General features: G+C 39.3%; 1 long non-coding RNA gene across 1 annotated transcript in view; it reads right to left on the bottom strand.

The window, feature by feature from the left end:
- LOC113970243 overlaps positions 1 to 9,492 on the bottom strand; it is a 39,661-nt gene extending 30,169 nt beyond the window's left edge. The window contains exons 1-2 of the long non-coding RNA XR_003535097.1: positions 9,459 to 9,492; positions 2,016 to 2,175 (exon numbers count right to left, since the gene is read on the bottom strand). This is a non-coding gene — a long non-coding RNA (uncharacterized LOC113970243). The remainder of the gene's footprint in view (positions 1 to 2,015; positions 2,176 to 9,458) is intronic.
- Positions 9,493 to 25,554: the final 16,062 nt, after the last annotated feature.

A 25,554-nucleotide genomic window follows, 5' to 3' on the forward strand; every position in this document is an offset into this window, starting at 1 on the left:
AGTTGTACCTAAGAGTCAGAGAATTAACCCTTTCACAAGCCAGTGTTTTGGGGGAGTTATCTCTTCCTCTAACTATTATGCCAGTGTCTTTTTGCTTTTCAGTTTGCCATCTACAATAGCTTGGCTATTCTTCTTCCATATTTAAAAACCTTTATGCAAATCAAGCTGGTAGCACGGCAACCTAAAGTTCTTGCATTAATGCAGAGTATTATTCACATATAAAAATTCCATTTAAATCCCATTAAGGTTATGACATAAATCCAAACAAACTAGAAAATGCACAGTTAAGGTGGAAAACTGACATATGTCTTCCAGTCTCTTAGCAGAAGAAAGCAGAATAAGAAACCTATTAGTGTGTCACCCAGTTGGAGTAGGGCAGAGAAGCACATATGTTACCTCCCTGCCTTTTAACTGTTCATTCTATTGCATCTGGGATTCCTTTGTTTTATTTTTGCTTAATGGCCATGTCCAGTGTCAGGGGTCCTGGAAGACAGTTTTTGTCTGTAAATACTTCTGGGCAATATTCATTCTGAGGGACAAGAGAGGCAGCCTACTATAAAACAGCTGTAAGCTGGGAAAAATCAGGTTAGCATTTTATATTTTTCTAGGGGTGTTTCTGGCAGAAAGTAAAAACCAATGACACATATGACCCTGTTTTGCAAGTGTCCCAATTAGCAGTACTACTGCTGCAATCTGTAGGCACCTGCTTTTATCTCATATGTTCCTCTCTTTGCATTCCTGACGCTTCATAGTAATGAACTACACTGCAAGGTCTTGAAAAAGCCCAGAATTATCTTTCTGCAACACTTAAAACACTCTCAGTATGGCTGAGCTGAAGGAATGGGTGTAGGCATCACTGTCTTTTGGATAATCCACTACAGCTGCTGAGGATCTGGATTACAGTGGTAGCTCGTGCTGTGCATACCTGCATAAGCACATGGATCTCTCTGCCTATTATGCATAAATAAAGTTTGACCCTGTAGCCCTGTAACAAGGATAAGGGGAAAGGGGAAAGGTTGGTTGGGGTTTTAGCTGCATTAGTTGAGCTACAGGTGCTATAGTTAGTTGTGAATTTTCAATCAGAATCAAGTCCAGAGTATGTGCTACTCCATATGTTTGTCATACAGGCAAGTACTGCATAGTGGACTGTTATTGGAAAGTGTGGGGTTTATTCTTTTTCTTTAGAGTTGAATGAAACTTGATTGCTGTTTATCTTCTTTTTGGTAGTGATAAGTGTACAGAAACAAGCTGGCTCAGTCAGTGAAGCTGTTGTCTTGACTAGAATCCCAAGTTTGATTTGAATTAGCCATTCTTAAGACAGACATACATATGCACACACACAGGCACACACATAAAGCTTTGAAAGAGGTTCCATCTGTTTTTGTGTGAGGCTGGGTGATAATTAGGAAAAGTGGAAATATTTCATGTTCTGTGTTTGTGACCTGACATGTCTTCCTTCATGTTGTCATTGAACACTTCCATCCTAAACAGAACTGGTATTAATTGGGAATTTAGTAGAATTGAGGATTAAGTTTTAGAGAGAGGGTGACTTTTTTTTCAATTTAGAGTAGATTTTCTTTCTTCTCTGCCTTGAAGAACTTATTTTTCCCTTCCTCTGTTCTAAGCAAACATTCTACAAATTATACTTTGAATAAGACACATTACAGACTTCCATGGAAACAGCAGTCAGCATGAGGAAAGAGAGGAAAGTGCTCAAGGTGACAAGAATACCTTCTGCAGCACCATCACAAAATACAAGCTGAACCCTAGCAAGTACAGAAGAAACTAACATGATAGTACAAAGCTCAACGAGATCGCAACATTTGGAAGAGAAGAAACATATGTGCCCAAAGCCATCTTTTCCTGCCAATTATTGAATCCTTGACAAATGACAGATATTCAGGGTCTATTTTGGATGACCCTTCAGGGAAGGTTGAGAGAACAGCTTAAATTGCCAATGTCTTCTTGGACACTTTACATTTCAGATTAATAAATAAGTGCAATTAGACAAATACCTGTGAAGAATGAGAGGTGCCTACAGGTACGTATTGTGCTAAAGTTCACAGGAGATGCTTTTAGCCTTTGTCCTCAGAGGCCTCTTTCAAATCGTGTTGAACTGCTGTAGAAGTCAGGTCTTCATGGGATTGTGAAGAAAAATGGTTTATATGGCCAACACTGAAAAACAGAGAGATGAAGTATATAAGTAACTATCAACTTTGTGGACAGTTATATTCTCAATAAGACTTTTCTAGAGAAACAAGATTTGTTTTTACTATTATAGTATTCTTACTCTCTTCAACATCCAAGTGCTCATTCCTATTCCATCTTTCCTTTTCTCGTTTCTAAATCTTTATGCATTCTCACCCAGGGACTTCTACAGAGCTCTGACACTATAACATACTCTTCCACCTAGGATTCCCAGCAGTACTTTTCCTCAGTTTCACCTTATTCACAGATCAGCTGCTACAGTCATCTATCCTGCTCCATGGCTCATGTCTTCCCATCATATATGTTCCTTCCTCATCAAATATAAGATTGTCGTTCACAATTGTCATTTCCACTGCTGATCCTTCTAGGTGAGCATTTGCTACTGAAACTAGATACTTATTGCATTTGCTCCTGATGTTTACAGTCCTTCCTTCTGCACCCACAACTCTGCTCCTCACCTTTATCCAAATATCCTCTTTTCTTGAAATCTTTTTTAAAAACAACATAGAGACGGTGGCAACAGCCCAGTTTTGAACTTTCATCTGGAAGAGTCAGTGTGTTCCAATTACACATCTCTAAAATTTTTAAGGGTATCAGTCTGCAGAGACAAGAACCAGTATCGTCTAGTTTTCCATGCCAAGCCTGTAGCTCAAAGTCCAGAAATAGAAGGATTAAGGCAGTATGTCTTAATAGATCTCTCTAGGTACAGGTAGGATGATTTCAAAGGTTTGCAGGTCACTCTGCTCCAACCTTGCTGACATCCGTGCCATCTAATCAAATTTGTCACCCAGTCAGATATGCTACTTGAACTCATCTTGTGCTTTCTCCCAAATCTGAATCAACTCAAAGAAACCAGGTAGCTTAAATACTGGGGTCCAAAGGTGGAGGGACTTTTAGGATGACTCATTTTGATATAAATGGAGGAAAAAGCTCTTACCCAAGGAGCTCAGTCAGAAGATAAAGCAGAATAGGCTCGTCAGGAAGGGGATGTTGTTTGCATGGCCTAAGATTTCAGTTCTACACACCTCCTCTGCATGTGTGAGTGGTTCTATTGACTTATCAAGCATTCAAGTGCAGGACTGATTTATTTTTTTAAGCAAGTAAAAGGTTAAGTGATTTGATCAAGGCCACGAATCAGCATGCCAGAGACAGGACTACTATAACATGCTAGTAAGCCAGTCAGATTGAAAGCTTAAACTCCGGAAACAGGAGTCACCTTTTGTATATTTGAAATGTGCCCAGCATAACAGAACTCAGTCGGTCCTCACTGATGCTTCTGAGTAGCAGCTTAATGCAGATAGTAAATGTCACATATACCAGTGAGCATGGGGCCTTCTACAATTTTTTTAAAAACTCTTGGGATCATAAAAACATCAAAGTTTGAACAGAATAAGGTGGGTATTCTCTAAATGTCTCAAGCTACTTTCCTGGATCAATCAAATAAAAACATACCCTGCTAAGAAAGCTTTTCCATATCAAAATTTTTCTTTCAGATTGTTCCCTTTATAACTGTCAGTGACACCATAGAATTTGAAGCATAAGAAGGAAGTTATGGAAAGTAGCTATCGTGAGAGGATATAAAGGTGGACAGAAGAAGAAGTTTATCACCAATAAACTTAAGAGGTATATGAAATCTCTTCATCTGTATGGACCCCAGAATTGTGCTAATTATGAGGATTAGCATGCTTCCTGAACATAACAATAGGTTATGTCAGCTGCTGGAGAGATATGGTGTACCCACTCAGACATTAAAGTGCAGCCTACAGATTGCTTACACATGGAGTCTTGAAATAAATACAGGTGTCTTAACTGGCACAGTGAAAACACTAGTCTATCAGGAGGGAACAGGTATGAGGCAATATCTCATATCCAAGAATGTATCTAAAACCAAACATATATACTCTCAGTAAGCTATAAGAAGAGCTTCATTTCTGTCACATCTGATCATCTTCAAAAATTGCATCAGTTAACCTTATTAGTTTCTGGATCAGCTGTTCCCATCCTCTCTACCACTTGCTTAACAGATATAATAAGTTTGCAGAAAATTTGTGGGGGTTCAGTTCCTCCCAGACTACCTTCTACTTTGTTTACCTCAGTGAAGGATTGATTGAATGATAAAAAGGGTCACATAAATATGCATACATTTCCTGGTAGAAAAAAAAAGCTTCACAAATAGGTGGGCAAATCCTGTGCAGCCTTATCCTGTTGCCAGCTGTCCAAACACCACTTCACTTCTGAAGGACTAAGTCTCTGTATTGTTTGCTGAAACTTAGCCCCAAACACATCAGAAAAAAGTCTCAGCAAATGAAATTCAGTGCACATTCTCCTGTTCTGATATTCTTTTAAGTAACACTGCCTCAGGGTACATTAGTTTCATTATCTCTGTGTCCATAATAAGATCCTAGTGCATGACAGCCAAAGATTGCCATTTATCCTTCCTCAATGACATGTTTCATTTTGGTTGGTGGAAAGGGGATGTTATGTGAACCACAGCTCTCCAATTCCTACTCAGTATCATATCATGGGCATGACATTTGGCCCTGAATCCTTCCCATGAGAGGAGGGCTATTGTACTGATTCAGAATAAATATTGCTTACTCCTTCAACAAATAGAAAGTTTCACTTTTAGCTGAACCGCTCTACACAGTACATTTCTTAGGCAGAAAAAAGCTTCAAGAACTATTTTGGAGAAAACTACATTTTTTAGTTTTCACTTTTGAGAAGCTTGTTTACATACAGATCAGGAAGCTCTTCTTAGATCTAAAACATACATTTTGCAATAAGAACAAATTATTAAGTACCAGCTTATTGCTGTACACCAGTTCTGGCTTGTTTGAAACTTTAATCTTTATGTTGAAGGCTTAAAAATCTAGACTCAGTTTCTCCATCACTGGTTTTCACAACATTTATGAAGAGTACTAAATGAAAAAGAGCAAGAACCAGAGTGCCTACTCAAGATGTTTGCATTAAACATTCAATCATGGCTAGGCTTCGCGAACGAAGATTTGGGAAGGGCTCTGCCCACGTTTCTTGCAAGCGCGTTGGTGGCTAAAAAGGCCAATACGAGAAAGGCATGTCCGGTTGCAAAAGACACAGCAGAAAGACTCCTTAGATGGTATATTCTGCATTAAACATTACAGCACCTACAAATGGATAGTTACCCTCAGCTTTAATTAATCCCAAATTAGCATCTCCACACAGTCAAGGAAAAGATATGGCCATCTCCAAAGAGACACTCAGAAGCCTAGTGCTGAGTGGAGGGCTCAATAAAGTGGTCAGTAAGAAATAGTGAGGAGTATCTGCTGTTTGGTTGAGGACATTTGATATATGATTTAAGGCTGCTTCAATTATGTGCTTCCAGCTAGAATGTACCCAGACCTGATAACTCCTCTAAGCACTCAGCAGTGGTGAAATTTAGGGATCACGAGCTAGAAGTGGGAAATCCTCTGAGCAACTGCACCTTCTAATAACTCTTTACAGGCACCTGCACCTTCTGTGTGCCAAAAAAAAAAAAAGGCAGAAGATCATACTTTTAAGATGGGGCTGGTTCTTTCTATAATGGAAAGATTTTATTATGTGTTTTTCTGAGATTTCAGAGGACTTCACTCAGTGATGCAGCAGACCGCTTCCTATTTACTGGGGGCTTGTGCTTTCTGAGATACACTTAATATCAACAACACATCACGGACAAATTTTAGCATTTCAAAGTCTTTCCACCTCCTTATTCTAGAGCACCACACATATGTGAGCTATCTAACTCAGCTTCACTGTTGAAGGGTTTGTCTCAGCTCCTGTGTAGAGGCAGCTGCAGAAGAGATGGCGAGAACACAGCGAGATCCATATCAATTGCAGTTATCACTGAAGTTATTCAGTGTACAGGACTGCTAGGGACTTTGAATATCTACTCTGGTAGGTAGTCTGTGCTGAATTTCTTTCTGAAAGTAGTGTCTGTGAGTTACCGTGTCTGTGAGAGGGGCAGGGCAGCCACTTTGGAATGGCACTACCAATCCCATTACAGCACTGTCCCATCCTGCAGTGCCTGATCTTGCACATGGATTCATAGGAGACACTGTGATAATGATCTTCCACTCTTCTTTCTACATATCCCCTTAGTCTGTCTAGTGTAGTATCAAAATGAAAAACCAATGGTGTGCAACTGAGGAAAAATGTTTTAATTGGTATCAAACATGTGGAAGAAAATTATGTAGAGGAGCATCCCATGCACATTCCTCTCAAATGGATTTTTAAACACTCTGTGGAAAAATGCAGCAAAACTTGCATATTTTCTGCCAGTCACCTGAGGCTGGTAGAACTTATAAAAAATAACAGAATCATAGAATCATAGAACAGTTAAGGTTGGAAAGGCCTGTAAAATCATTAAGTCCAACAGTTAACCTAGCACTGCCATGTTCACCACTCAACCATATCCACAGGTATCATATCCATATGTTTTTTGAACACTTCCAGGGATGGTGATTCCACCACTTCCCTGGGCAGCTTGTGGAGCTGAGCAGAAAACAAATTATCTTCTGTGAGTTTATTTCAAAAATTTGAGTACCTTCATGCAGAACATATTGTGATGCCATAGCTGATGCAAAATACAATGAATAAAATGTTAACATCAGTGGTGAGGGAGAGGGAAATATTCTTTTGATTAAACATCCCCATAAGTGTAGTCACTTTTGCTGAACCTTATATTCATTGCTGAGAATAATAATTATGAGGTCACAAATCATCTTATCCTACAGATGACACCTAAAACTAGTAAAAATAATTTCTCCCTAAAAGTGTCCTGTAGAGGATAAAGACATTCTATGGTGACAATAATCCCTAAATGATTATCATATCAGTGTCTAAAGCTAGGTGGAGAGAAGCTCACCCTCTCTTTTAGCTCAGGTCAGCTAACCAGAATTTCAAGTAGCACTTTGACTCCCCTATATGACTTTGTGCAATTCTGTTCTCTTTCCACCAGATCTTTGAGTGTCTGCAGAAGTTTCCTTTAGTCAAGTCAAAAAACAGCCTCTCTACAGCCCTTGATGATTGCATCTTTATAATGTTCATCATGAAGCAACCTAAAGTATGATATTTTATTTGCTTGACCATTCATGAAATTGTGAAAGGACACAGCTGTGCTGGTATGTTATTATTATATTACCTCCCAGGAGCAGGATCAGTAGGGCTACCTTATACACAGTCCCTTCTGTCTATGCTACTTCCAGTCACACATTAGTCTTTTCACAGTCAGACTGTTTCTTCTTAATGATTTACACTTCATATCAGCTTGTTAACATACTGCTGCAAAGCATTAGGTAAGAATCTATATAATAACAAATGCTTTGTTTCCGACACCTTGATTAAAATTTGTAAGATCATATTGATTACATTCCTAGTAAAAACTGACAGCATGGTTGAATTATATACAACATGTTGTGTCAGGTTGCCTGTGCATTGCAAATAAGAGAAAAAAAATCTGGACAACTTGCATTGTTCCCCTATGTGTTTTCTTAAATTTTGTTTGATACTCTTTAGAAGTATTTTGTCTAATCAGAACATTATACCTCACAATCCTGAAATAAACATTGCTGGCTGATCTATGTTTTCTGTCTTTTAAAAATGCAGGAGGATGAAGTGTACAAGCAGAGATCTAACAGTCTCCAGGCAGCTATTCAGCCCCCAGGAGAATGGCAGCAGCGTCTGTCCCTTGGAGGACTGATACCCCCATGCTCAGCTCTGCTATGGCCCTCACTAGCTGTGAGCTAAGCTCTGGGCCACATGAAGGCATAAAGGTTGTATTATCCGGCTCCCTTCCCCAGTATCACAGCTATCCCTGCTCATATCCTTTTCTTATATTACCTCTGTATTTCCCATAATTTGCCAGACTGTTTCATGGCTATATGCAGCTCCATCTCCCTTTCCCACCTTCCAGCAACTCACTGTTTTCTGGGTTCAGGCTTCCTCAGCCTCTTACTCACCCTCAGCCCCAGTGGCAGTCTCTGTCTGTGCCTCCTCTCCTTCTTGATGTTTTTGTCCAGCCAGCAGAAATCATGTCAGTTTTACTCATCCAACAATAAGTAATTCTGCTTGTCCTGGACAAGGAGATTTTTCCCATCTTTCTATCCTCTCCTCATATAGTAAATATTTGCATAATATGTTAAGTATGTGGTGAAACCTCAAGAGATTTGGTTCAATGCCTTTTGGATAAGCACCTGAAAAGCTCAACTGTTTGTGCAAACCTTAATCCAAACTATCTGATTCTTGAGTTAATGGGCTGGAAATCTTGTGAGAACAGGTTGTCTCACAGTACAAGATTTCTCGTAAATTTTGCTTCTGCTATTGAATGGTAGTAGAGTGAAAATAAACTCTTGTACTATTTTGACACTTCTTTTTAGGGATTCAGGACAAGGGGGGAAGAAAGTTACCCAGACTTTTCTAAAACTTACAGAAGTATCAGTCATCTTAAACTGATGTTTCAGATGAGAACTCAGAATGGGAGATTACAACATCCAAGCCAATTCAGCTGTTCTTTTATAGCAGTGTTCACCCACTTTATCGATATGCATCAGGTATTGGTAAAATAATACACTACATACTCTGACTGACTGCCTAATAGGAATCTGTCAAACTATGAATGCTATAACAGTCACATAATAATAACACAGCACTACAGAAGGTAATAAATTACATACTTGCCACCATCCCTCATGTATTCTATACGGATCATGGAGTTATGGTTATTGGTTGCAGTGTGTATTACCAGGTCCCAGGGTCACCAGAACAGAGTTAAATGATGTAAGGGAGTAAGTAGAATGATGATCTATGTTCAAAACCAGCACTAGCCTTGGTACCTATTTACCTCATGCAGTATGTTTATATACTAAGCGTGAATAATCAGGTTCCCTGAAAAGGAAGAGAAAATTGACAATGCCAGTGGCAGAATAGCACTTTCCATTTATCAATAATTTTGGATCGAAACCCTTATTTATTTATTTTCTCACACAGATCTGTAAGGCTCCCTACCCAGTAGGGTATTTATTTTCCTCACGAAAGTTCATCTGTGACCATCATGTGGAAAGAAAGTATTCCAGAAGCTCTGTGTGCCACTCTCAGATAACAGCTGAGCCCCAGACCAAAGGCCACAATAATCCTAGCTTTTTGTTACTGCTATTGCTCCTACTTGAGCAAAAGGAGTGATTTCTTTTGATTTAGACAATGCAGTATTTGTGCTTTAGTTTGAAGTATCATCCACTTACATTTTATTCATAAATCCTTTCAGCTTCATTCCATCTCCACGCTTCAGCGTATTGCATACCCACAGATTTGGTAAACCTCAAAGACAATGCTGAGATATGATAACTTATACTCCAGGGAAGACCGAGAATGGAATACACAGTGACTCTGTACAATCGGAGACTGTTTCTAGATTCACAAGGGAAGGTGGTTCTGGATAGGGAAAAACAAACATAAAATTGTATTGTAAAAATTCCCAATTACATAAATGAATGATATTTTACACTGTACATGGATTTATAGACTATTTAGGATTGACTGATACAGCTATCAGCCACATACTGTCAGAAAGCTATGTATCTCTTGGTGTCAGCAAAAAAAAAAAAAAAAGGGTGTTACTTTTACATCTGAGATGAAATTGTGTTGCATTTTAAAAGCAGATGTCATCTCAGGAAAAATTATGCTTAGGCAGAAGTTTTCATGTAAATAATTTTCTGCTAGGCACTATATCGTTTGGATTTTTTTTTAAGTATTTATATAAACCTGAGGATTTCTAAGAGCAGCTATAATGCTGGAGGAAAAAACAGGAAAATGGAAACAGCCTAGAGCCCAAGTACCCCACCTCAAAGGATCCCTAACTCCAGATCTCATTTACTCTTTTCCCTGTTTAGGTAACAGGTAAACACATTAAACAAGTTATCTTTCTGTCCCCTCTGCCCCCAACATATACGTTGTGTACAATCACACCTCTGGAAAGCATCAGCAAGGCTTCGTGAGAATAACTGGACAAACTGGGCAATAATATCAATTCTCTTTTCAGGCATTCAATTTGTCTCATATTTATTGCAGTGTGTGCCTTTAATGCTTTCTGTTTCTGCCCTGCTATGTGTAAGGCCAGACACATCTCCGTACCAAATGCTGACCCAAGTCATTTGTGCCCTCCATCTGAAAACAATGAGGTGCTCAGGTGTAATTGTACGGAATTTGAACAATAATCCTGGCTTTCTCCTGAAAATGAACAGTAGTGCATGAAAGGTAATATCCCCCTATTCTGCTGAGTGCAGGGCTCTGAAAGGTCACACTGGGAATAGAGACTGTGAATTGTTTGGAAAATAGCCAATTTGATTACAATGGGCAATTCTGAGCTTACAGTTTGCTTGTGTCTATCCTGCCTAAAGTGGTATCATTTGTAATAAAAACTGTATTGTAGAAGTGCTGTGGAAGAGACTGCAAGCTCAATTGCTATTCTGCTGAAGAATCAGAATGGGGACTTAAATATCAAAACCGAGATACAATCTGTTCAACATTGTCTACAACAGGGACATTCAGAGCAAGTTCGGAAGCATTACATTGATATTAACACATACCTGCTAAACAGTCACAATTAACAGCAGTTTGGGGATGAAATGAACATTAAAAGCTACTGTCAAATTTCGAAGTATCATTTTCATTTTTGCAAATACAAAATTCAAAACAGACAGAATCCAAGGCATTTCTTTGCTCTCACTGTTTAGGTGTAGGACCCGTCACTCTCCTGGAACTTGCCATATGCTTTCCTGTTAACGCAGTGGCTAACATGACCAATTCAAATTTACACACAACAGTACCTCGGGTGATTCAAGTCCTCCTTGCCTCATTGCAAGAAATGGTGGGATTCAAAAATCTCACCTTCTCATGGTTAGACCCAGCTATTTGGTCAGTCTTGTATGTAGACTGAAATTCCATATCTTTTTATGACAATACTACTGTTTTTCCTGTAGTTCCCCGATGTGAGGCATTGTTGTTAGGGCCACTATAAATAAATGAGTTTTCCCAGACATGCTCTGTTTGTTCTGGACATGTTTCAAGATTATGCTATATTCGCCTAGTGTTTGCAGTCGTTTGCTAAGTCTAACACATATACACTGGGGTGCACATGCTCAGCAGGTCTGACACCTTTAGAAATATGGCAGCCCTAATTATAGGTTCTTGCAGATGGGTTGCTTACAGATTGAAGCTCCCTCTCAATTCCTTGCATATTTATAAGTATCTGATTAATGAATAACCATAGGTAGTGGACTGCAATTGGAACTGCAAAGGATTTGCAAATGACTCTAATAATTTTAGAGGAGGCCACATCAACCTGTTCTGAGTCCCCTTGATTCATTTAGTCATACTGGTAAGCTACAGTGCAATCAGAGGTGCTCCCCACAATGGCCTGGTGTGATGGCTGCATAATGCACTAATAAAGTATTAGCATGTGATTCCCTGATGGAAATCAAATTTTTCTAGCTAAATAACAGGGTTGAATGTACCAACTTAATAGCAAGGGAAAAAAAAAACAAACCAAACCAAACCAAAAATCCCCCACACAATTATTTACTATCTCTAGAAATTTCTTTAGGTTTCTACTCCCTGAGGAGCTTTCTTCAAGTTTTTGAGATGTTGATCAACCAGAAGTTCATTCAACTTCAACTAGAAATAGCCAAAATCTCTTCACTCAGCTTGGATATGTGTGAAGGACTAACTGGAGACAAAAAAACCTGCTGTTACAGTCTGTTCCTTTAGAAAAAAAATTAAAATCTCAGTACCTGATTTACATTGGAAGTCTCACCCAAACTCCAGACTTTGATGAAGATCACTCATCATTACAGCTTTCTAGTACTCAAGAATCTTTTCTTAATTTTGTTTTCTTCTACTATGTCTGTCTTTGATGCTTTTCATGAAAGATTCTCCAACTTAATTTCCAAAGACGCTAAGACAATAAAAAAGTAATGTTAAGAATTTTCACCCAATATTAAGGATTAATGGCATTGTTTTCAATTTTCAGCTCATTAAGAACTCCTCCCAAAACGACCCATTTTGTGATGGTCTGGAAGCTTTGGTCTAGTAAAAGGCAAGGGATTTAAAGAAGACCTTTCATGTAACACTTTAAAAACTGTCATAAATAGACAAAAAGAAAAAATAATATACAACATAGTCACAAATGGAAAGCAGATTGAGCCAGAGGTTTTCAGACTCTTTTTCAGCTACCATGGAGAGTTTTAATGCATATTTCCAGCATTTGTTCTTTCTTTTTTTTTTTTTTTTTGCTACTGAAAACTGTAAGTTAAACATCACGCCACAGTTCTTTACAAAGGAGCCCAGGGGTGGGGGCAAATCCAACAAACAAATTATAAATCCTTAGTAAGGTTACCAATTTCTCTCTGTCACAAAGCAATGCAGAGAAATTTGCTTATTTGTAAGCTTTCTGAGAGAGATACCAAGACATTATTAGAAAGAATGACTAGGCAGCAAATAATTTTTATATGCATAAAGATTTGATATTTAAATTATTTTTCCAGCCTCAAAAATAAAATCTCATGGAGTCAGAGAATAGTGTAAATGGCAAAGGATCTTTTTCTGCAAAAAGAAATATCAAAAAAAAGTTGTGTTGAATTGAAATGTTTCATTTGACCTAGTTTATCATCCCTACACAAAAGAAAAAGTTTTTTCTGACTAAAAAAATCAGTGCTTATAATTTTTGCAAATGGTAGATATTTCTTATTGTACCTGTGATTTTTAACAAATAATTTCCTTAAATGAAACAGCTCATTTTCTGAAATTCTTACAGCAAATCAGCATTTTTCATTGAAAGAGATAATGAAGAATTTCCATCCAACTATACTGAAGAATGTTCCTCTGCAGACGAGTTTTATCACCTACAATTTATCTTCAGGCGTGGCTTGAGAAGCATTGTCTTTTTACCTGTCTATTGAGGCTTATGGATCTCTCTCTCGACTTTATTTCAAATAGTTAGAATCATCCAAACACATCAGGAGAACATTATTTCTCACAAATCACCTTTTTGAAATATTACAAGAAACAATGGGGAATCTCCTAATCACAGAAGTGCCATCTTATCCTCTGTATGTATGAACTGAAGTTGTACAAAAACAAGAACTCCAAATTCCATCATCCCCTAACTAAAGCCATTAGCCTTGCTGGATTGTTCCCATATAAGTGTCAAGTGGTATCACAGTTCATCTGTTTTCTCGGTCACCCTCAGTACATAGTATTTCTAATGCCAAAAACTTTCTATTTTCTATATTAAGTAAAGGAAAGAAGGGCAGAAGAAAAGAAACAGCTTCTTTTTCTCCTTTTTTTGTAAGTAACCATGGATGACAAGTTTGCAGTTTACATCTGTGTATCTCATCAAGAATATATGTCATTTCTCTAAATAGGCATCATATATCTCAATAGTAGGGTCAGTTACCCACCCCTACCCCCTCACACTAGCTGATCTATCAAGTTAAATCATAGACTTTTTGATTTAAGCATCAATGTAGATCTGACATTATAAAAATAACTTACAATGGGGCAGAAAAACAGTAAACAATACAGAAAAAAAATTTAACTCCTTAAACTCTCAAGTTAGTAAAATCCCGAGAGGCTGGTGCACAGTTTATGCTCTAGTGCAGAGTATATTTTAATTGAACTATTTTGAATGCATAGACAGTTTTTCATGAACCTACCTTTCCTTTCCTTTTCAGACCACTTGAACTACGTTACCTTGCTTTTCTTGTTTGTCTGTGAGAATTGTACTGCTTCAGCTTCCAGATAACCTCTTCCTCTATGACAGACACCATTCCCTGCCATAGTCTTTTTCTCCAAATTAAAGAAGTTCAAAATACATTGTTCCCAGAGGCATTAAAAACCCCATATCTGCTAAAACAGAGAAGGCTTGGAGAATTAATAAGACCTAAACTAATATTGGACTTGATCAGAAGTTTTTCTGGTAGAATTTTTTTCCATAAATTCAATGTTAAAATTTTTAATGGGAACAAATATCCAAGTTTCAAGTAGCACAAGATGTTTAGTCAAAGCAAGATAATAGGAGAGCAAGGCCTCTTCCTCAGAAGAGCCACCAGCCACCATCAAGGGGATTCATGTCTGTACAAGATAAGGTGGCTCCAGCCCTGCTCCAGTGACTCAGGACCCATTCAGAAAGCAAGAGTTCCTGCAGAAAAAGCTGAGACTCAGTATGAGATGCAGTGGGGCACAGCCAACACCACGACTTATTGGGTGCTTCCCTGGGACTTCTCCAGCCCTGAGGAGGCAAGAGAAGTAGCACAGCATGATTGGTTCACCCTGGTCTCCATCCTCTTGTTCCCTCTCCCTGGGTTTTACATAGCCTCATCTGTGTGCCTATGGATACAGATCTTCACTGGTTCCATCCTCCAAACCTCATCTGGGTGTAACTTGAGAGCAGTAGTTGACACAGGCCTAAAGAGGGCTGGGAGCACATTCATAATCCAGCAGTGTGGGCAACCACACATTGATAGCCAGCTCAGACCTTGGCCTCTCCTAGCAGCCAATAAGTCTGAGGCCCTTTGTCTGATGCAGGCATCCTGCTCCTTACGTGCTGCATGGTCGGTCACCCCAAACAGGAAGGATACATCTTAAGTGCTTTCTATTGGAGCTTCTCAAAGACCAGATGCTATTTCCAAAGACTGTGTTTGCGTGTAGCATACCAATTTTTGTTTCAAAAGATTTTGACTTCATCCCAATATAAAAGAAGGTGGGGGAGAAGCACATACTCTCTAAAACTTTGAAGATATATTTTCTTGGTCATATTTAGTATGGTATCCCTGCACAAATACTCTTGTGCATTTAAGCCCCAGTCTGGCTTACTGCAAAGTCAGCACCTTGCTCCTGACAGCAGCTACAGAAAACTGCTGCACTGCAAAGCTGTGCCAAGCATCAGTCCTGCTTCAATACATGGTATATAAAATGCTACTGGCTTGGCAACAGAGATGACAACATGCACTTTGTCTCTCAGTTACAGGATATCTCCCTACTCAGGAAGATGCCAAAAGATGTGCGTTTTGTTCTATTCAATGTTCTTGAATAGAACAAAACCAAGATTATTTATTTCAGCTTAAAAAGACCTAGTCTATAAAAACTACATTTTCCTCTAAAACAACCTTGAGTTTGCAACTGTCACAGTGAAACCTCTGTACCATGAGTTCTAGTGTTGCTCTGCTTACTTTATTCACCAGCTTGTAAGGGAAGTGGGATGTGATGGACAGTACAGCCACAAAGAGTACTTTAATAGGGGAACATGGAAAGAAATGACCCTGAGAACAAGTACAGTGAAGAGGCACGTGTTAGGCCTCCTTGACCTGTTCCTTTGGTTTACCAACAAGTGTTTTACTATTCTCAACAATGCTTATGTCCCAACTATCTCCCTACAAATAACACAGCAGTAAGTCATACAGTACACAGAGACTTATGAGAGGAAACACATTAGCTTTAGATGCCAGGCCTTTAATGGATGATGGATTTTCCAGCTCTGACCCCATATTTCAGTGGTCTGCAAGGATGGCTCTGGAGAATACCTTCTGATCTCGCTGTCCTGCTCATTCTCCCTGGAGGCTCCTCCATTTCAGGAAGATGCTCTTTGGGAAGCATTCACAGCATGCTTGTTTCCAATTTATTAATTAGAACTAAATAATTGGGCAAAAGTCCAATATGCATGTAAGCAAACACAATTAGAATAAAGTGTGGAAGTAGTAAATTCATCTAATGATCAGGTTGATCAAATTACTTCACATAAACCAACAATTTCTTATAAGCACTGTGTCATGGTTTAGGAAGGCTACAGTCTTGTTTAGCTCTCAGCCTGGAAAATAACAAGGCTTTTATCGACTCTCAGTGCCAAGTGACATATTCAAGTTCCAGCCAAATAGCTGGTACAGGAAGTGTCAATCGCTCCCAGGCTGAAACTAGTGTTGAGACTGCAGCTCCGCTGCCAGTTCCGAGAGTTTGCCCAGATTATTGGTTACCTAACAGCAGCCAACCTCTTCTCTCACTGCCCTGTCCCCCTCAAAACTCCCAGCAATGGATTATTGTGGATTACGTTGGAGATATTTCAATATTTCAACATGACACAGCTTTTTAAATTTAATATTCAGAAGACAAATTCAATGAAATAGTATGATCTATCATGATTCAGCTGTAGCTAGTTATAGCAAAAATCATTCTTTACTCACTGTGCTCTGGGAATTCTTCCTCTCCATGTACGCTAGCCAAGAGCTTGCATTTAAAAAATGCAAGAATATTGAAGTAGAGGTGTTCCTTAACTTACAAAGGTGGGAAAATAAGCCGGTGCAAAATAGACACAAAAAATCTGAGAGAAAGGTTATGTCAGAAAAAAATTGTAACCTTTTTTACTTAAAAAATGCATTTTGGAACTCCCTTTTTTACCTGCAGGAATACCTGTCTCATGAAAGAAATGGCCATGGGATATTTGTTTTGTGTTTGGTTTCTTTGGCCGTTAGCTTCTTTTTAGATTAGTAACACTTTGTTATTATCCTTCCCCTACCGAAACTTAGATTTCAGCTGCTGTGCAAGGTGCAATTTCTGAAAGCATAAACCGCACAGAAGAGTCGGCACAGCCATGCATTAGAGAGCAGGATCCAATGCTACCCTCCGGATACTCCTGAAAACTGTGTTTTAGTTCCATTAAACTCTCCAGTAGCTGAAAGATGAGTTTATATGTAAAAATTAATGATAACCCTTTTAATATGAACCTAGGAATCCCGAAGACCATTGCGGATCTTGGCAAATCACACTAGAGTAAAGTATTTGAATCAGTGCCTAAAATGTTCAGATCAATGGCTTTGGGTTTTTGGTCGGCAGCTTTTTCCCCTTCAAATTGACAGAGGCCACAGTACATGCAGTTCATCATTTCAAGGCATAAGAATTAGGCTTTGACTAATTGGAAGATTTGCCTGTTATTTAAATGAAAGTTGTTTGCAGTTTCATCATCCGTGTGGAATCCAGAAAAGCATCAGACTATCCCATCAATTTAGTTAGCAAAGAATAAATGAATAAATAGGCTGACAATTTTCTCCCTTGAGACTTACACTGTCACTACATTGTTTCTCCATTATTAATTACCTATGTAAAAATAATTCACTGTACAGCAGTATATACTCTATGCTGTAAATTACTGGATCAGGTGCCTTTCAGCTTGTCTTTCTGTATTCAGTTCTCTCGGTGTCAGCAAGTGATGCTTGACAGTGCATGCACTGAGGCAAGAAAGGGAAAATCAAGTTGCAGACATCAAAGGGTTACAGCCTACATTTTTTGGATGTGTACAGTAATAGGGTTAGTTCTTTTCTATTTTGTATGAAAGACTCATTTACAGCTGCTGCTCTGCTTCAAAGGTTTGGATTCAGACTGTCTCGCAAGCAGCTTGTGTGCAAGGCTGAGATGTAATATACTAGCAGATGTCACTGACAGGTCAAGGAGTCCTTCAAATGCTGGAAGCCCACAGAGCCCCTAATGAAAAGGGGCAGAAGAGAAGCCAAACACATTTCTTTGAGTGAGAGATTTTTTACAAATATTTACAAGTGTTTGCTTTACATAAAATATTCTTGACACACTTTAGTGGAGTAAAAAGTTAAGAATTCGTTTATTTTCAGTAAGCCAATACTGTGCAGATTTATTTCACTTAACTAGTAGGAGAGAGAGGGAAGGAAAAGGGCAGATGGAGAAATTCAGGACTTTCCTGTTATTAAAGTTTGGATTTTCATCCACCCTTCACCTGAGTGCCAGATGAACAGGTAAATTCAACTGCATCCATTGCACAACCAGGTCTATCCCCAATAAATATTTTTCTTGGACATCATCTGAGTAACTTTTTTAGTCATTCAAATAATGGCACATTTCATTTGTGTCTTACAGACTTTGTCACGTCCCTTTTATCTCCTCTGCTACAGTATTATTAATCCTTTCAAACTTGCAAGAACTAAGTCAAAGCAGAAATTCAGTCTTCTCAGTCCTACATCCCTGAGGAGTCCCATAATTTCAGCTCAGTCCTGTGTAATTTCAAAGTTACTTCACTGACTCTTCCAGGAAACAATTCCTTCTCAGTTGAAATTTTCAAAAGGGTTCAGTCATCCAGCCTCTCCAAAAGTGCTACCAATAATCCAGGAGAAACACTCTGAGTATTCTCATGAGGATGAGATAGGTTGTTTTTTCTTATAGCCCTCTCTTGTATTCTGTAGAAGAATGGTGCTGTCTTTAAAGCACTCTTCAGACAAAGATGTGGCTTTGGGGAACATAGCAGTAAAAATTTGTGTTCCCATTGGGCTTTTTGTATAGCAGAGTGCACTTTTCAGCATCTTGTATATTATCTGCTCCTTGCATAAAGGAATTCTAAACTAAATTCCTTGCGGGACCTCCCTCCACATAATGCAAAACTTTAATTTGTGCCCTCTGCTTCTTGCATTTGACACAAATTCAAATTGTCTTGCATCAGCCATTCTTCCTATTCCCTCAAGAACTTCATGGAGAAAAATGATCTCACCTCTCAGTCTTCTCTTTCAACAGAGTACAGCCCTAATTTCTTTGGTTTATTTGGGACAACTGTTTTCCCTCAATCCCTGCATTATTCTGCTTTCTCTTGATATATCTTTGTCTATCACTATAATAATTCTTTAAAATCAGGTGATCAGAAATGAGGATGATAGTACAAGTACAGTCTGTGCGGTACTAAAGGTGAGTAATTTCTAGAAATTTAACTCCACTATGTAATATTTGCAAAGATCTCTGTAAATTTCTATACATTTACGCACCAGTTTTAATCCTTCTGCTTCAAATTCTCCTGAACTGTATTTCTGCATAGTATGATCTTTCAGAGCCTAGTCCTCTGTTTTGTCCAGCTCCTCATTACTTTATTTTTATCTAGGTCATTCATCCTCCCATACACACACGTAGCCTCTTTTAACTGGCAGCACTCCCTATTTCTGCATTGTCTGCAAATATTTTTGCTTTATAGTATTTTCACCTTCCTCAAGCCTCAGATAAATAGTATGAATAAGAGGAACAAGTATAGTCCAGTTCTCATCCATGTAATTCTCTGCTCCTCCATTCAGGTCACACCAAAGCAGTATGATCCCTCTGTAGTCTATATTGAGACCACCCCTTAATCCACTCAAACACATCACTCCCTCTGCCTATTGCTGATCTCACACATTAGTCTTTTTGCATTTGTTGCTGTTGCAAATGCATCATGAAACCTGCATAAATTATATCTCCAGCTTCCTCTTGCCAGTTCTTTGCAATGTTGCCCTAAAATAAAAAATTTATCAGTTTATTAAGACAGGATCATCTCTCTGTTAATCCATGTGCATTCCAATTGATCAAATAATATCTCAGTAAGGGCCCCTTGATCCTGATTCTGACGAGTTTTAATAGTATTTTCTCCACCAGTGCCAGCCATATTGTCATCTGCTTCTTTCTGTCATCTCTGACATGGGAAAGCAGTGGCTCAGCACTAAGCAATCTATGGTGCATGAATACCTCTTCTCAAAACAACACAGCATGAGGATTTCAGAAATATTCAGAACAATGGCTTGACGATAAGAGATCCAGGGTACACATTACATGAATATCACTTTTCAAAATGACACAGCGGGAGGATTTCAGAAACACTTAGCTCCTTCTGCTCCTTGAGGATCAGTACAACATACCCTGTTGATAGAGCAAATCAGCCAAGAAGAGCTTCGTTTAAAGGAACTCTGATTTTTTGACAGGTCTTTTTGCACATCCACACCACAAAAACTTCCAGCCTACTGGAAAAATTTGCCGCTCATAAATCCCTATTCATAATCCCTATAAGAAATCTCTTTCAAAGTTGGCTATTTTTTCTCTTCTCCACGCTGGGAGCATGATCCCAAAGCACCTCTTACATGAGGATACTTTGAAATGGTGAGGGATATGATACACATTCCCATACAGCACAAGAAAAGTTTTATAGCACGCAAAACAGGACAAAACCCACAAACCTCCCATTTCCATTCCAGAGCAAAACTGGGGTGACAAAGAAAAGCTCTGGCGGTAATGCTGCTTGATCTTATGATATTGCTCATCCGCTATATCAGCAGTCTGTCCCAGGAGAGCCCTTACAGTCCCAGGCAGAGTGGAGTTTGCTGTTAAGTTGTGGCAGGGTGCATGGAAACAGGTGTGGTTTATGCTGTGCCCTTCTGCCCCAGCTGCACAGGAAACCTGTGCACACTTCTGAATACACAGGGCTGCCATCTGTAAAGGTGAGGGATGATGACTCATTGTCGATCCTTGTGTAACTGTAGGGGCAGTAAATTCAACCTCTGAGTTTAGCCTGGTTACTTTAACCCCTGAGGAGTTTGAGCCATCTGAAAAACACAAAAAGGCTTAGACTTGTTGGAAGAAACATTACTGACAGGGAGTTTCTATTCTCAGTTGCAACGTCCACATTCTCTTTATATGACCAGTGTTTGGGAGCTGGTCCTCCAATCTGTTGAAAAATGTATGTGGTTTTCAGTAGCTTGTAGTCAACTTGCTTCAAGCACGTTTCTTATTCAGCACAATACTGCTTTGATTGGCCCGCTCTTGCTTGGTATCTTCTCTTCTTTTGCTGTACTGTTCTCCAGGAGAGAGGAGTACAAAAAAAAAAAGGCACACCTGGGTAGGGTGAGTTCCCCAGGCTAAATTTATTCAGTATGAGCCCCTGCACAATATGGTCTGACTAAAACTCCCCTAAGAATATTGTGTGAAGTGACTAATTTAGAGAGTTTCACAATGTTTATGAGGCTGGGGCCCCATATCTGAAAAATACCCCTACTCTAATCTCTCACAGGGGCTTTTTGACTCTGACTATAGCTTTATCTGTGTAGATTTTATATTTTCCTAGCACTAATGGCAGTAATGTCTGCACAGTTGTATTTAAAGATGTATCAAAGGTACCCAATAATGAGAGCACACTTACAGGGAATTTCAAAGTCATCTGTAAAATATAATTTGGGGCTGAAACTCAGCAAGCAGAATCATCCCAGAAGCAGATTCTTTTGTAACATTACCTGGATTGGGGGTGAAGGGGGAGAAGGAAGAGAGAAAATTGCTGTGAAGGTGAACAAAAAAGTGCTTTGTGGGGAAGTGAAGAGACTACCTTCAAAGAGCTTAGAATCCCAAATATTGAAGAGAATATGTGTGTAGACTTAAATCTGACAGACATTTTTCCCTTTGAAAGTCAGTTCCTGCTTAAGTTCACATTGCGTGTCAAGTGTTTGCCCTTCAAATCTGGCTGAGTACTTATTTTTGAAGGCCTGCTCTTCACCCCAAGCACTAATTTTGTTCATAATTAGTTAATTGTGTGCAAACTCCATCTATTAAATAAAGCCATGAGTGAGCTCCAAGCAGAAAGTCATATCTTAGTTTTCTCACTTCCCACTCTTTCGTAGCACCCCTGCATAAGGCTAGAGTATCTGATTTATTAAGGGGTTCTGATCAAGAAGCTCATGCTGGACCAGTGCAGACAATTAAGAAATGTGAATCTCTTATCACTATATCAGTTCTGTGGGTAAAACAATTAAAAGCACTGCAATTCTTCTCCCTAGATTCTTTCTGATATTTCAAAGGAAGACTGATGACGCAGTACTTGCACGCACCAAAATATGACTCTAACGAAACCATAGTGATTACCATGAGCCTGTGAGTCCCTTCTCTTACTTTTAAAACTACAGTTTGTTTGAGATAAACAAACCAAAGCGAGTGTAAACAGAATAACCATAAGCAGAAATGAAAATGTTAAGCAGAAGCACCCAGCAAAGCCACATCAGGATAAAATCAACAGATCACTACTGAGGACTTTTATAACTTCCTTGCTGGATTGTCTGAGAAAGGGGAAGGCAGAAAAGCTGGATCAGTCAACAACAGCAGCAGATGGCCAAATGGCGTTGGCCAAGAAGTCAACAAGACTACATTTCCCACATAGAGTGGTGTGTGGGAGCAGGCCTTTACCAGAAGCTACTCTCCTGGGAGAGGCATAGGTAGCCGGAAGGCAGGCAGGTGTGTAAAGAAGTGTCCATGGGAGGAGCATAGCAGCAGCCTTACCTGTGTTGACCTGAGAGCAGCACTTGCTGTAATTTAGCAGAGCAGTGATTTCACTGCCCTTTGCTCCCTGCAAAGTGCCAGACATATTGTTACAGCCGTTCCACGCACAGAAGCAAAACAGGGAAATGGTTGTTTTCCCAAAGAGGACCATTTTCTCCCAAAGAGGACCATTTTTCCCCATCCAAAAAAAAAAAAATTCCATTGAATGAACTTTCATCTATATTGGCAGAGAGCAAACTCTTGGTTAGGACCATGCCAACCATCTCAAATGCACTTCCACGTACTTTCAGTTTAGGATTAGAACAAGGTACCATTTCTGTGACGGATGGAAGCACCCATGACTTCTGACAGAGATTGCTCTGCAAGGAGATGAATCAGGCAGCAAGCAAGCCCTACCCCTTCCTCACAGAGCTGCACTCTCTCACAGCTGCCAAGACCCTTTCTGCATGCAGGGAATTAAGTTTCACAGACGCCTGTGAATTCAGTATTGCGTCTATTCTGAGAAATTGATTATATCCAGGCCAAGGAGAGCAAGGCAAAAACACGCCTGGAGATCTGCCCAAGGTCACATCACTAATCTATTGGAGAGCTTGAAATGGAGGAGAAATAGATCTGCTGGCTCCTACTCCTTTGATTAATAACCAAACAGACATGTCCCCTCTTATGCCCTGGTCTAAGTCCAAGTTAATTAAACCAACTTTGGGTGTGAACATTATTAAATCAATTGAAACCTGGCTAGTATCAGATTAACTTGCACCTGCAAATTAGAGCCACCAGTCAAACTGGCATAACCCGTTTTGAAACAGAAATACACAAATCTCCGCAGTAGTCCCACCAGCCCGTCTGGTTTGGTGTTGTATCACACCTCTGTAGATCAACACTTCTGCAGTACTGGGAAAAGCCATGCATGGCACAAGAAAGGGAAGAAAAGAAAAGTCAGGCTATGCGTAGCAATGTGTGACTAATACAAGGTGATGTAACTGGCAGCTCTAAATTTTCAGTTGAAAGAGTTATCTCTCTAAAATATATAATATTGTAGCTGTAATTATTAGGAATTGGGATTATCTGTTCAAACAGTTGAGTAGCCTGGGGAAGTAAGCCATGGAGGGAGTCACAGAGTCTCTAATTAAACCAGCTGACCTAGTTGGGAAAACAAACTATGGCTCTCATCAGCCCTTCTTTGGATGAAAGCCACAGACTTTGAGCTAAGAGCTAGAAACAATTGCTGTGAGTGTTCAACCTTCTGTAAAGCTACTCAGCAGAGTCCTGCCTCGCATGTGATACAGAGTGTGTAAATATAGATACCTGAATCTTACTATACCTCTGTGTTTGCTTCATTTTACATTGCATAAAGAACAAAAAATGTAACAAAGCCCCCTCTTACTGGTGTAGAACATTACCACTTCATGGTAGCTGCTTGGTCTTGACCATCACCACTTAATACCTTTTGGGTCAATATTTCCTGGACACACTGATAGGCTTTGTGGCTTAATTACAAAGGAAGCAGTACTTAAAAGAGAAGTTTCTTTGAGGAATTCAGTGGTGAAAGGAGCCTGGCTTACAGGAGCACTTGAAAGGAAATAACAGGTGCCAAGTGCTTTGGTCTAGAGGCTCTGTTTTCCTGGCTGTGGGCAAAACATAGGAGTGAAGCCAAGAGACGAGTCACATCAGTCCTCATTCTTTGCTCACTCCTTTACATTGAAGATCCTTGTGGGTGGAAATTAGGTTCCCATCAGAGATAGATATTGCCAGAATTAGCAGCAAAAAAGTCTAGTCTTGCCATCAGAGGCTCATTAGCATACAAAATGTCTCTATAAGTGAGAATTGTGTCAGTCGCTGATGCTGTGCTCCATTGTCTTCAGTGTTGCTGTGCACAGGCAGAACAGTTCACCCACCCTTACTCCGAGATAATTCGCACTCAGCTCATTGCAATGTTATGGAAAGAAAGACTGGAGAGTGAGGGGTTGTGTGGGAAGAAAGTGCTAAAACTTTATGCAAATTATACTTTACAAGCGTGAAAAACAACTAGATGGAAGCAAAAATCAAGATAAATAGGGGGAGGAGAATGGTTAATTACCTTGCACTTTGCAAGGACTGTGTTAGCCTCAGATAGGCTCTCCTCAGTGTGGGATTGATAATTCCCAACAATATCACCACAGTGCTCTCAGAAAGATAATGCTGAAAAGGGAAACCAATTTTAAGGAAAACAATGTTATTTAAAAAGATGGAGATTTCACTGTATGGTCATTTTGAAGTGGGCAAATTAACAATTAAAAAGACTCTCATGTGCCATAATCTCTGATTGTTTTATTTTAATAGCTATCTCAGTTCAGAAGATTCTCTTCAGTAACTTGAGATCTCATTTCTGTTAATTTTGCACAACTCTAACGGAACCACTGATGTTCATTTGTAACTCGCCACACACACCCTCCCCCAACACTGCTTCTTTTAGGACCGTGTCTCTTGAAAGCACAGAGATTATCAGCGGAATTTCTCTAACTACAAGCTTTTGCAGTCCAAACCAAAACTGCTAACCAGTTAAAAAGTGGCCAGGCAAATGCAAAACAAATATGACATCAGGAAACTACCTCCTTCTCCCACCTATGCTCCACACCATTTCACCACCTGGAATCACTAAGACAAAAATGTTTGCACAAAACTGCACCCAGACATCAACACTTCGGAGGACAAATTTCAGCTTCTCTGACTCTCCAACACAGCATTATCTGAAGGCCTTGATGTATTTTAATAAAAAAATCCTTTATGTGCTTACACACTGCTTAGGCTAAAAGGAACCAAGAGATGAAGACAGACCTTTACAGGTGTTGGCTGCTTCAGTAGACTCATGTGAGTATAGACCAAAGTGTTTACTCATGTTCACACATGAAATCTGTGGTAGAATGAGAAATGGAGCATCTCTTGCCAGAAGAGCACACTAAAAGTTTAGCATTAAAACATCCTTCTTTTCTAATGGTCATACCAGTTACCACAAATCTTCTCCATCAGAGTGTTACAGCAGCAGAGAGACATTAGGAACAAGCCCTTGTTTTGCAGCAAAAGCAGCCTGTCTAAAAAGATATGTATTTCTTAAGAGTTAAAAGAGAGGGAAAACCCACTGTATCTTAAAGTAAACCCAGAAATCTACAGATATATATACATACACAGAATACAGTACTGTTCATTTATTAATTTGACCACTAGTGGCAGAGCCAACACAGC

Source organism: Neopelma chrysocephalum, unplaced genomic scaffold (genome assembly GCF_003984885.1).
Source record: "Neopelma chrysocephalum unplaced genomic scaffold, ASM398488v2 Primary Assembly neopelma1_23, whole genome shotgun sequence".
Classification (NCBI taxonomy): domain Eukaryota; kingdom Metazoa; phylum Chordata; class Aves; order Passeriformes; family Pipridae; genus Neopelma; species Neopelma chrysocephalum.